The following is a 13,039-nucleotide window of genomic DNA, read 5'->3' on the forward strand; positions in this document are numbered from 1 at the left end:
TTGGCACTGTGCCAATAAGTACAGGCATTTGAGACCCTAGGGACGGCACCTGAGGCACATGTTGTGCTCCTTGAGTGCAAAAAGCAACAAGGACATCGAGACACAAGGTCTAAGACACAGGAGACAGACTACACAAACAACACTACACAGACACAGGCTGGAACTGCCCTGCCCACACTAGTCTTGTGCCGAGAAGTAACCCGCTTCCATTACCTGCCCAAAGGGGACTGTTCCTGGACAGCCCGCTCCCCTACGCTAACTTCAAAACCCCTCTCTGCAGTTCCCAACCTCATCCCCTCCCCCCAGGGTCCCCTCCCAAACACCGGTCCCTCAACTTAGCTTTCAGAGGGCCAGTGGTCTGAATCCATCCTTGACAAGAACCACATCAGTGAACCAGGATATTCCTGCAGTTGCCAGGTTCCTCTTCATCATCTGCACAAAAACAGTGCCAGCAGTAAGCATCGTGTCGGTTGACAGAGACCTCTTCCACAGCTCCCTCCTCCTCAAAAGGAACATGGCCTTCAGCTCACCTGCTCTGCAGGAATTCCAGTGTCTGACACTATGGCTGTCATCCCTTCTGGCACCTAAGATATCAAAAGAGAGAAAGCTACTGTTGTGCTTGTGAGAAGTCACCAGCCCCGTGCTCCTCCTCACTACTAGCCCAGCTCACCTCAAACGCTCATCCAATTCCAAAGGCTGCCTGCACGGTGCCTGCAAAACCAAAGAGAAATGCTTAACAGAGTTGCCATATAATACTTTGCTACTAGACACCGACCCAGCCAACAACTGCCTCACCTTCTCGGACCGCTCGTCGGCATGTGGCTTCACCCCTCCGAGCCTGCTTGCGGCACCTGAAAAAAACCAAAGCAAAACACACATGCTGAGATACTGCCCGAAACCACAGCCTGCCCACACCGATGCCCATCTCCTGCTCCCTTACCTTGGCTGCTCACCCACCCTGCCTCTGCTGTTTACAGGTTGCCATGTTGAGGCTCAGGTACCACCTATGAAAGACAAATAACAAGGGATGCTTCTAACTTCACCAACACTACAACACCTGAAAAATAACTGCTACTTCAGCCCACCAGGCATGGCTCACCTTGCCCAAGTCAGCTCCGGTGCCAATATCCTGCTTTGCTCATTGCTTCACACCTTCAAAATAAAAAAATAACCCAAAAAGTATAAGCTAGTCATATAGCCACCAGTCACATCTTACCTCCAACACCACGTGCCAACCCATCTTCTTAGTCTGTAACTAAACAGTCTAGACATACCTACATTAACTATAGGCTCTTATCGTTATTCTTCCCCTGACTAACATTGCCATGCCCCCCAGGCAGAGCAGCTCCAACCCAGACACATGTGCAGACTGACACTGCACACAAACAAGACAAATGACTTGACCCAGAGACATAATAAGACTCTCTACAACAACAATTACTCCCAGAGGGAAGAGGCCTTTAGGTGAGAAGACCTAGGGGGCCGTGAGGAAGAATCTACGGCTGCCCCAGAAGTCAAAAGCCATGGCCCATAACAAAAAGATATGGCCGCAACTGCAACAATGAATGTGCAAGAAGCCAGGCTCTGAGACCTAAGACCAAAAGCATGCAGAGGAGAAGTAGTCCCAGAAAAGGGCTCCCAGAAGAGAGAGCGCTTGACAGCAGATGTGCTGACACATGCTGGATCACTGCTGCAAGAGAAGACCGTCAGTAAACTTCTCAGATGCCACACACACAAGACAGATCTATGCGTTGAGCCTCTAACGCAAGAAAGGAAGCACTCAGTTAGCATTATGCTGATGGGTTGAGGCACACGAGACCCTTGGTATGGCTATTGATGTGGTTGCCTAACACAAAAACAACAATGGGAACATCAAGACCTGAGTAACATATGGTATAGTACACAGAAAACAAGCAACACAAACTAACTCCTTGCCTACAAAGCCCCTAAGAGAATAACAGCGGCGGTTGACCGATGGAAAAACCACGATGGCATGACGTGGTGACTCAAAGATCTAAAATGGACACCTTACAACTACAGAAACTGGTGTTAAAAATCAATAGATAAACAAGGACAAGAGAACATAACTGCCATGACTGACACTAGAGCAAACCTCAGTGGACACTTAAGGAAAAAGGCAAAACTGGAATAACAGAAAAAGCTTGCGTGCCCAGGACCATGGTAAAAGACAGACCCCTGGCTGCAGAGCGTTACGAGCACAAATAATACACATCCTCTTCTCCAAAAAATTCCAGGGAAGACAGTGACACAAACCTGCGCTGGAAATAAGTGCCTAGTCAATGCCTCTAAGTAACAGTGACTGTGACATCTGGATGGACACATAAATTACGTCAGGGAATGAAGTAAAAGGCACAGAGAAGGAGAGACCTCAGAGTTCTGGAGGGTATATTTTTATGTACCTAAACCTTTAGGAGATGAGACTCATCTGACATTCAGCCCTGCATATTGAGATGCAGAGGCCCAGATTGTTTACACCATATCTCTTGTGACCTTGTCATACCTCCCATCAGCTGTGGGGAGACTAAAATAGAACAGACTTCATCAACATCCAAATCCTACGGCAAAACCAATCTGGGAAAGGCTGATGAACCCTCCTCCCCTTCCCAGCCATCCCCCAGTCTCAAAACTTTACAAACCTCTTCTCCTCTCCTGAACTGTCAGGGAAGGAACCCCACTGCTTCCTGACAGCTCCTACCTTGTATTTGCACCCCTGAACCCCCTGCATTGGCCGCACCTCAGGAGCTGTTCTTCTGAGCCACACCCTGCATTCTGTGGCCATCTCCTATCTTACACCTTACCACAGACTCTGGGCTCAGCTACAGGCCCACAACGTAAGTGAACTCCTGATGCTTATAATCTATGAGGGGCCTGTCACAACCTGCAAAGGTTCTGGGGACAACATGGTTCTCGGTGGGCAATTGGGAAAGGTGATGAGCCATCCCATACTGTGAAAGACACTATGCTTTCTGTCCCTGCTGCTTTCCTGAAAAAAGCCAAAACTTGATATACAAGATGCTCACCCTAACCACTACTAGATGACTTCACTATCTACCTTGTTAAGAGAGATTATATCAGCAACTCACACAGTATACAGCAAAACTGGTGAAGAAAACAAGGTTTCATCCTCAATAAAGACAGGAATTCCAGGAAAATACAATGCACCTAGAATTAAAAAAAACCAACAAAGCATACTATCAAACCATCTTGGCACCCCTGAACACTCAATATAAAACTACTGATCCGGAAAAAAAAAAAAGGCCACCTGCATACAAGTGTACTTTCTATTATATATGCTGCTGAATCTTGACTGGTCCCAAAGCTCTTACCTCAGACACCTCTACTTCTCTAAATAGCAACACACATCTGCCCAAACAGCTTCAGCAACTCAAAAGCTAACATCAATTAAAAGAACAACAGATCACTGATACCAATAGAAGCCAAGGAGAAGAATGAGCTCCAGGAGGAGAGACTGTGGCTTATATACTCCAGGCCACACCCACCACCCTTCCCACAGTCCCCTGGGGAAGGGGAGGCGTGAACCACCAGAAGACATAAAGGCGGCCAGAGGAGCAGCAGGGAGTTTTCTCATCTGCCTTAAGTTTATGGTGTGCAAGGCATTGAGCCAAGAAAGCAACCCTTACTGGAAATGACAATACCTGCTTTTTTTTCTGCAACTACATCTACACTGTGTCAGCAATGTGAGCAGGTAGGTAATTAAACTTAATTTTTCTGGGGTGTAGACAGTAGTTCATTAAATGCAATAACAATATTGTTATCAAAAATGATGTGCTTTAGTTTCCTATTAAAAAAAAAAACAAAAATGCTATGGGGTTACACTTCATTTCTAGCAAGACCACACATACTACCTCACTTCTATCAGAACTACCTTCTGGATAGGACTGAATGACAAAGCAGAATTAGATCCCGTAAGAATCCCTTCTCAAAAATATCTCCAGTTGCAAAGTAAATTATTCACTGTAAATCAACAATGATTCAGGGTCACCTTGGTGGTCTCCCTGACTGACTCCCTTAACAGAACTAGATGAGTCCCAAAGAACAGAAAACGCCCCAAAACCACAGAAATACAAGAAATGTATCAGACACTGTATGAAGCAGAAGCAGCCTAATTAACGCCTAAGTAGCTAGAACAAAAACAAATTGCAAAACAGAACAAAAAACACCACGGGAGATGTGTCAATAAAAATAGACGAAGGCTATTGCTTTCTCTGAAAAACTCAAGAGGGGATCTGAGCTGACGATAGACATCTTTGGGGTACCAGATAGAAACATACTACAAGATGGAAAACAAAAAGACTGCTCTGGAGCACAAAGACGGCTTTGGAAAAAGTTCTGACAGAACAAGAGGCATCGTCACAGGGATTAGAGAAATCCTGAAGGGGCCAGAGAGACCAAAGAAGTCTTGGAGATGCAATGAGCTCAAAAGGGAATTGAACAAAGTACAGGTGTCCTCAGGGGACTGGGGACCAAATGGAGGCGCACCAAAGAGATGAGAGGACAGAAAGGCCAACCAGGGTAACAGATGCGGACTTGGGAAGGGTTCTGAGGGGAAGAGAGGGGTGCAAAATGCCCTCCCAAGCTAAAATGGGGCTCTAGGGCATAGGAGATGTCTCACGAAAGCTCAGCAAAGGGAGTGGAGAAGTCCCGAGGGAGCCTGAGAGACCAAAGAAGCCTCAGAGATAACAATGAGGAGCTCTGAAGGGGATTTCAACAAAGTACAGATGCTGTCGGGGGCTGGGGGCTGAATGAAGGCATCCTAAATGGCAAAGAGTAAGATAAGAGCGCTCTGAAGAGCACAAAAAAATAAAATCAAAAGGGAGCTAAAGTGCTACAAAAGTGCTGTGGAGTACAAGAAAGGACACAGAAGACATTATTATAGAGAGTAGAGGAATTATGAGGGGGCAGGGTAAGAAAAGAAGTCTTGGAGACACAGCGAGGGCCTTGGAGTCTCAGGAGGGCGTCTAGGCAAACTACAGATGACTGAATGGGAGAGGAACCGAATGGAGACACCTTCGCTGGCAAAGAAAGATAAAGGAGCGCTGCATAGCAAAGAAAGAAGGGAGGCTCTCAAGGTCTCGGGAGGCATCATGACTGGGAGAAGAAATGTCCTGAGGGAGGCAGAGAGACAGAAAAAGGATTGGAGACACTGCAATTAAATCCAGAGGGGATCTGAACCGAGTAAACATGTCATTGGAGGGCCAGGGAACAAATAGAGGCACGGCTAGAGGGAAGGGAGGAAAGACTGACTGGGCTGGCTCACAGATATGGACTCGGGAAGCCTTCTGAGGGAACGAGAGGGATGTGAGGTCCGTTACAAAGCTAAAAGTGGGCTAAGGGCAACCTCGAAGGCATCAGTAGGCATTGTGACACCATTAGAGGGGTCCCGATTGGGCCAAAGATGCCAAAGAAGGCTCAGGGACACAAGGAGGAAGTCTGGAGGGGATTTGAACAGAGTACAGATGTCGTCAGGAGGCCAGGGACCAAATGGAGGCACCTTAGATGGCAGAGGGGACAATAAGAGTGCTCTGAGGTGCAAACAAACCCGAGGACGGGTTTCTGAGGGAACACAAGAGGATCAAAGTCTGCTACAGAGCTCAAACAGGGCTGTGGTACACAAAGAAGGTGTCTTGGGAGGCATGGTGACTGGGAGTGGAGGGGTCACGAAAGGCTTGGAGGGATAAGAGAGATTGAAAGGGAGGCAAAGTGCTACCAAAATGCTGTGGAGCACAAGGAAGGTCTTGGGAGGCATCCTAGATGGCCTAGAGAAGAAAAAGAATGCCCTTTTTTGGGAACAGAGATCTTAGGAGAGGTGCAATTGCAACAAAACGAATCCAAAGGGGGCTTACAGAGCTAAAGAGTGCTGCAGGGAACATCTAAGACCTTGGGAGGCATCGTGACACTAGCAGAGGGGTTCTGAGAGGGACAGACAGAAGAAGGCTCGAAGACATGATGAAGTCGTCGAGAGGGGATTTGAACAGACTATAGATGTCCTCAGGGGACCAGGGACTGAACAGAGGTATCCTAGCTAGCATAGAGGACAACAAGAGCATCCTGAAGAGGAAAGATGGCATCAGGCAAGGTTCTCGGGCAGGGAGAAGGGCGCAAAGTGCGCTACAGAGCCAAAAGAGGGCTGTAGGGCACAAGGATGGCCTTAGGACACGTGATGACAGGAGAAGGGTGCTAAGAGTGAAAGAGCGATAGAAGGCGGCTCTGGGACACAATGCAAAACTGAAGAAGGTGTCCCAGCAACGTACAGATGTCCTCAGGGGATGAGCAACTGAATGGAGACATCCTAGATGGCAGTGAACAAGGTAAGAGAGCTCTGGGGCACAGAGCAAGCCTGAGGAAGGGTTCTGTCTGAATAAGAGAGATACAAAGAGGGCTGCAGAGCTCCAAGGGTGCCGTGGGCCACGAGCACAGTCCCAGGAGGCGTCGTGATGGGAATGAGAGGGCCCCGGGGGGACAGAGACAAAGTATTGCTGACCTCATGAGGTACTCGGGAAGGGATCTGAACAGAGTACAGCTGTCCTCAGGGGACCGGGGACCGAACAGAGGCATCTGACATGGCAGAGGGGAAGGCAATAGTGCTCTGGGGCACAATGAAAGCCTGAGGAAGAGTTGTCTCTGAATAAGAAAGATACAAAGCCTGCTGCAGAACTAAAGGATGGCCGTGGAACACAAGGACGCTCACAGGAAGCATTGTGACAAAAAGAGGGGTGCTGAGGTGGCCAGAGAGACAGATGGCGGCTCGAGGGCACAAAGGTACTCAGGAGGGGATCTGAACAGAGTACAGATATTGTGAGGGAGACACTGACCCACTGGAGGCAAGTGAGATGGAGGAGAAGACAAAAAGACTGCTCTGAGGAGGAGATATTCTGACAAACCGAGAGGGGTACAAATTATGCTCCAGAGATAAAAGTGTGCCGAGGAGACCCTCTAAAGCGTCAGGATGAACCGAGAGAAAAGGAAAAAAAGTAAGACACAAAGAAAACTTAAAAAGCAACAGGGTATGTGCCAAACAAGAAAGAATTAAAAAATAGGGATAGACAGCTTGATAAAAACAAACATGGAAAGAAAATTTAAAAAGTAAAAGGGTACTAGGCAGAGGAGAAACAAATTGAAAATAGGGACAGATAACTACATAAAAGTAGACATGGAAAAAAATTGAAAAATGAAGGCATTGAAGGAGAAAAAAGTTTAAAAATAGGGACAACAAACTAAATAAATGGAGACATAGAAAGAAAATTGAAAAACTGAGAGAGTACCCAGCAAGACAAGAAAGAATTAAAAAAATAGGGACAGGAACTACATAAAAGCAGACATAGGAAAAAAAAAAGCAACAAGATTAAGGAAATAAATAAAAAAACCAGGAACAGCAAACTCAATAAACAAAGACATAGAAACAAAATTTAAAGTGACAGGGTACAGCGCAGGCTAGAAAGCAATAAAAAATGAAGGCAGTGAACTGGATACAAGTAGATACAGAACAAAAATTTAAGAGAAACTTGACACAGGACAGACAGGAAATGATAAAAAAATAGGGTTAGGCATCCTGATAAAAGTAGACATAGAAAGAAAATTTTTAAAGTGATAATGTAGAGGACTGATAGGAAAAAAGTAAATAATAGGGACAGAAAAATACATAAAAGTGAACATAGAAACATAAATTCAAAAGTGAAGACATTAAGACGGGAAAAAATTAAACAATAGCAAAAAACCCTAAACAGAGACATAGAAAGACAATTTTAAAAGTGGGTACAGCACAGAGTAGAATGAATTAAAAAATAAAGACGGCAAACTGGATAAAAATAGACAAGGAAAGAAATTTAAAAGCGACAGGGTAAAGGACAGACAGGAAACAATTAAAAAAAAGGGAGAGACATCATCATAAAACTACACAGAAAAAAATTTTAAAGCAACAGGATACAGAAAACAGGAAAGAATTAAAATATAGGGACAGAAAACAAGATAAAATTACATCTAGAAAAGATTTCAAAATTGAAAGTATTATGAGAGTAAAACATTGAAAAATAGGGACAGTGAACTAGACAAAAGTAGACATAGACAGAAAATTTAAAAAGCAATGCGGTTCATGACAGACAGGAAAGAATTAAAAAATAGAAACATAAAATGGTTAAACAGAGACATAGAACATTTGAAAAGTGACAGGATTAAGGGAATAAAGGAAAAAATAAAAATAACAAACTAAAAGGGAGATATATAAAGCCAATTTACAAAAGAACAGGATACACGACAGACAACACAGAATTAAAAAATATAGATGGGAGCTTGAGAAAAGTAGACATAGAAAGAAAATCTAAAAAACGATTCAACTAAGGAAAGACAATAAACAATTAAAAACTACAGACAGTGAATGGGATAAAAGTAGACATAGAAAAGGCATTTTTAAAAAAAGATAAAGAAAATAAAGGAAAAAATGAAAAATAGGGACAGTGAACTAAAACGCAGGCAAAGTCAGAAGCTTTTAAAAGGTTTAAAGGAGAGATGTGCTGATTTTGGCTGGGGTTAAGCCATGACAACATACAGAGAGGGCACTAAGGAAGCATAAGGAATAATTCTAAAAAAAACAGCAAAGGGAATACAAGTAGGCATAGAAAGAAAATTTTAAATGTGAGGGGGATCAGGGAAAGAAAGGGGAAAATTAAAACGTAGGGACAGCGATTGAGAACGGAGACGTAGAAAGAAAGTCTAAAAACTGATGGCAGAGAAGCCAGAGAAGAAATAATTTTAACAAGCCAGTGAAGGGAAAAAAAGCAGGCAAAGAAAGAATGTTTAAAAAGCGACGGGGATGAAGAAAGTAAAGGGCAAAAATAAGAAATGGGGACAGCGAACTACAACGGACACGTAGAAAACAATATCCAAAACGCGACGGCACTAAGGACAGACAAGACAGAATTACAAAAAAACAGCACAGGGAATAAAAGTAGGCATAGAAAGAAGTCTGAAAAAGCAATAGGCATTAGGGAAATAAAGGAAAGAATTACAAAATAGGGACAGCAAACTAAAACACAGACGTAGAAAACAATACCTAAGAAGCGAGGGCACTAAGGAAAGACAGAAAATAAGTCAAAAATAAAGGCAGACAAATAAAGACTGCGAACGGGATAAAAGTAGACAGAACATTTTAAAAGCAAGGGTGATTAAGGAAATAAGGAAACAATTACAAAATAGGGACCGTGAAGTACAACGGAGACGTCTAGAGAAAACTTAAGAAGCAAGGGCACTAAGGAAAGACAAGGAAGAGTTCTAAAAAACCAGCAAAGGGAATAACCGTAGGGATAGAAAGAAGACTGAAAAAGCGATAGGCATTAGGGAAAAAAAGGGAAAAAATTACAAGGCAGGGGCAGCCAACTATAACGTCGATGTAGAAAGAAAATTTAAAGAGCGAGGGCACTAAGGAAGCACCAGGAATAGTTCTAAAAAAACCAGCAAAGGGGATAAAAGTAGGCATAGAAAGAAAATTTTAAATGTGAGGGGTTTAGGGAAAGAAAGGGATAAAATTAAAACGTAGGGACAGCGAACGGAAACGGAGACGTAGAAAGAAAATTTAAAAAGCGAGGGCACTAAGGAAGCACCAGGAATAATTCTAAAAAACAACCAGCCAAGGGAATACAAGTAGGCATAGAAAGAAAACTTTAAAAGTGAGGGGGATCAGGGAAAGCAAGGGAAACATTCAAACGTAGGGACAGCGATCGAGAACGGAGACGTAGAAAGAAAGTCTAAAACGTGACGGCAGAGAAGCCAGAGAAGAAATAATTTTATCAAGCCAGTGAAGGGGAAAAAAGCAGGCAAAGAAAGAATGTTTAAAAAGCGACGGGGATGAAGAAAGTAAAGGGCAAAAATAAGAAATGGGGACAGCGAACTACAACGGACACGTAGAAAACAATATCCAAAACGCGACGGCACTAAAGGAAAGACAAAAAATAAGTCAAAGATAAAGGTAGACAAATAAAGACTGCGAACGGGATAAAAGTAGATGGAACATTTTAAAAGCAATGGTGATTAAGGAAATAAGGAAACAATTACAAAACAGGGACCGTGAAGTACAACGGAGAGGTCTAGAGAAAACTTAAGAAGCAAGGGCACTAAGGAAACACAAGGAAGAGTTCTAAAAAAAAAACCACCAAAGGGAATAAAAGTAGGCATAGAAAGAAAATTTTAAATGTGAGGGGGATCAGGGAAAGAAAGGGAAAAAATTGAAACGGAGGGACAGCCAACTGTAACGGAGACGTAGAAAGAAAATTTAAAAAGCGAGGGCACTAAGGAAGCACCAGGAATAAGTCTTAAAAAAAAAACCAGCCAAGGGAATACAAGTAGGCATAGAAAGAAAACTTTGAAAAGTGAGGGGGATCAGGGAAAGCAAGGGAAACATTCAAACGTAGGGACAGCGATCGAGAACGGAGACGTAGAAAGAAAGTCTAAAAAGTGACGGCAGAGAAGCCAGAGAAGAAATAATTTTAACAAGCCAGTGAAGGGGAAAAAAGCAGGCAAAGAAAGAATGTTTAAAAAGCGACGGGGATGAAGAAAGTAAAGGGCAAAAATAAGAAATGGGGACAGCGAACTACAACGGACACGTAGAAAACAATATCCAAAACGCGACGGCACTAAGGACAGACAAGACAGGATTACAAAAAACCAGCAAAGGCAATAAACGTAGGCATAGAAAGAAGTCTGAAAAAGCAATAGGCATTAGGGAAATAAAGGAAAGAATTACAAAATAGGGACAGCAAACTAAAACGCAGATGTAGAAAACAATACCTGAGAAGCGAGGGCACTAAGGAAAGACAGAAAATAAGTCAAAGGCAGACAAATAAAGACTGCGAACGGGATAAAAGTAGATGGAACATTTTAAAAGCAAGGGTGATTAAGGAAATAAGGAAACAATTACAAAATAGGGACCGTGAAGTACAACGGAGAGGTCTAGAGAAAACTTAAGAAGCAAGGGCACTAAGGAAACACAAGGAAGAGTTCTAAAAAACCAGCAAAGGGAATAAACGTAGGGATAGAAAGAAGACTGAAAAAGTGATAGGCATTAGGGAAAAAAAGGGAAAAAATTACAAGGCAGGGGCAGCCAACTATAACGTAGATGTAGAAAGAAAATTTTAAAAGCGAGGGCACTAAGGAAGCACCAGGTATAGTTCTAAAAAAACCAGCAAAGGGGATAAAAGTAGGCATAGAAAGAAAATTTTAAATGTGAGGGGGTTTAGGGAAGGAAAGGGCAAAAATTAAAACGTAGGGACAGCCAACTGTAACGTAGACGTAGAAAGAAAATTTAAAAAGCGAGGGCACTAAGGAAGCATAAAGAATAATTCTAAAAAAAAAAACCAGCCAAGGGAATACAAGTAGGCATAGAAAGAAAACTTTAAAAGTGAAGGCAATTAGGGAAAGAATTGGAAACATTAAAACGTAGGGACAGCGAACGAGTACGGAGACGTAGAAAGAAAGTCTAAAAAGCGAGGGCACTAAGGAAAGAAAGGAAATAATTAAAAATAAAGGCATGGAAGCTAAAAGAAGTAAGCATAGAAAAAACATTTAAAAAGCAATATGCATCGGAGAAGTAAAGGAAAAACTTAGGAAATAGGGACAGCAAACTGTAACAGATGTAGAATGAATATTTGGAAACCAAGGACACTAAGGAAAGATGAATTGTTTTTAAGACAGACACTGATATAAAGACAGCGAACGAGATAAAAGCAGACAGAAAATTTAAAAGCAATGGCGATGAAGGAAAGAAAGGGAAAAATTAAAAAATAGCAACAGCGAACGAAAACGGAGACGTAGAAAGAGAATTTAAAATCGATGGCACTATGGAAAACCAAGTAATAATTCTAAACCAAGAGCCAAGGCAATAAAAGTAGACATGGACAGAACATTTGAAAAGCGATGAGTATTAGGAACTAAAGGAAAAAAATTACGAAAGAGGGTCAGCGAACTCCAAGAGATGTAGAAAGGAACTTTTAAAACAGCGACGGCACTAAGGACAGACAAGACAGAGTTACAAAAAAACCAGCACAGGGAATAAATGTAGGCATAGAAAGAAGTCTGAAAAAGCAATAGGCATTAGGGAAATAAAGGAAAGAATTACAAAATAGGGACAGCAAACTAAAACGCAGACGTAGAAAAAAATACCTAAGAAGCGAGGGCACTAAGGAAAGACAGAAAATAAGTCAAAGGCAGGCAAATAAAGACTGCGAACGGGATAAAAGTAGACGGAACATTTTAAAAGCAAGGGTGATTAAGGAAATAAGGAAACAATTACAAAATAGGGACCGTGAAGTACAACGGAGAGGTCTAGAGAAAACTTAAGAAGCAAGGGCACTAAGGAAACACAAGGAAGAGTTCTAAAAAACCAGCAAAGGGAATAAACGTAGGGATAGAAAGAAGACTGAAAAAGCGATAAGCATTTGGGGAAAAAAGGGAAAAAATTAGAAGGCAGGGGCAGCCAACTATAACGTTGATGTAGAAAGAAAATTTAAAAAGCAAGGGCACTAAGGAAGCACCAGGAATAGTTCTAAAAAAACCAGCAAAGGGGATAAAAGTAGGCATAGAAAGAAAATTTTAAATGTGAGGGGGATTAGGGCAAAAAAGGGCAAAAATTAAAACGTAGGGACAGCGAACGGAAACGGAGACGTAGAAAGAAAATTTAAAAAGCGAGGGCACTAAGGAAGCACCAGGAATAATTCTAAAAAAAAACCAGCCAAGGGAATAAAAGTAGGCATAGAAAGAAGATTTTAAATGTGAGGGGGATCAGGGAAAGAAAGGGAAGAAATTAAAACGGAGGGACAGCCAACTGTAACGTAGATGTAGAAAGAAAATTTAAAAAGCGAGGGCACTAAGGAAGCACCAGGAATAAGTCTTAAAAAAAAAAACCAGCCAAGGGAATACAAGTAGGCATAGAAAAGAAAACGTAAGAAGTGAGGGGGATCAGGGAAAGCAAGGGAAACATTCAAACGTAGGGACAGCGATTGAGAACGGAGAC

The sequence above is a fragment of the Gymnogyps californianus genome, unplaced genomic scaffold (assembly GCF_018139145.2).
Source record: "Gymnogyps californianus isolate 813 unplaced genomic scaffold, ASM1813914v2 HiC_scaffold_185, whole genome shotgun sequence".
Classification (NCBI taxonomy): domain Eukaryota; kingdom Metazoa; phylum Chordata; class Aves; order Accipitriformes; family Cathartidae; genus Gymnogyps; species Gymnogyps californianus.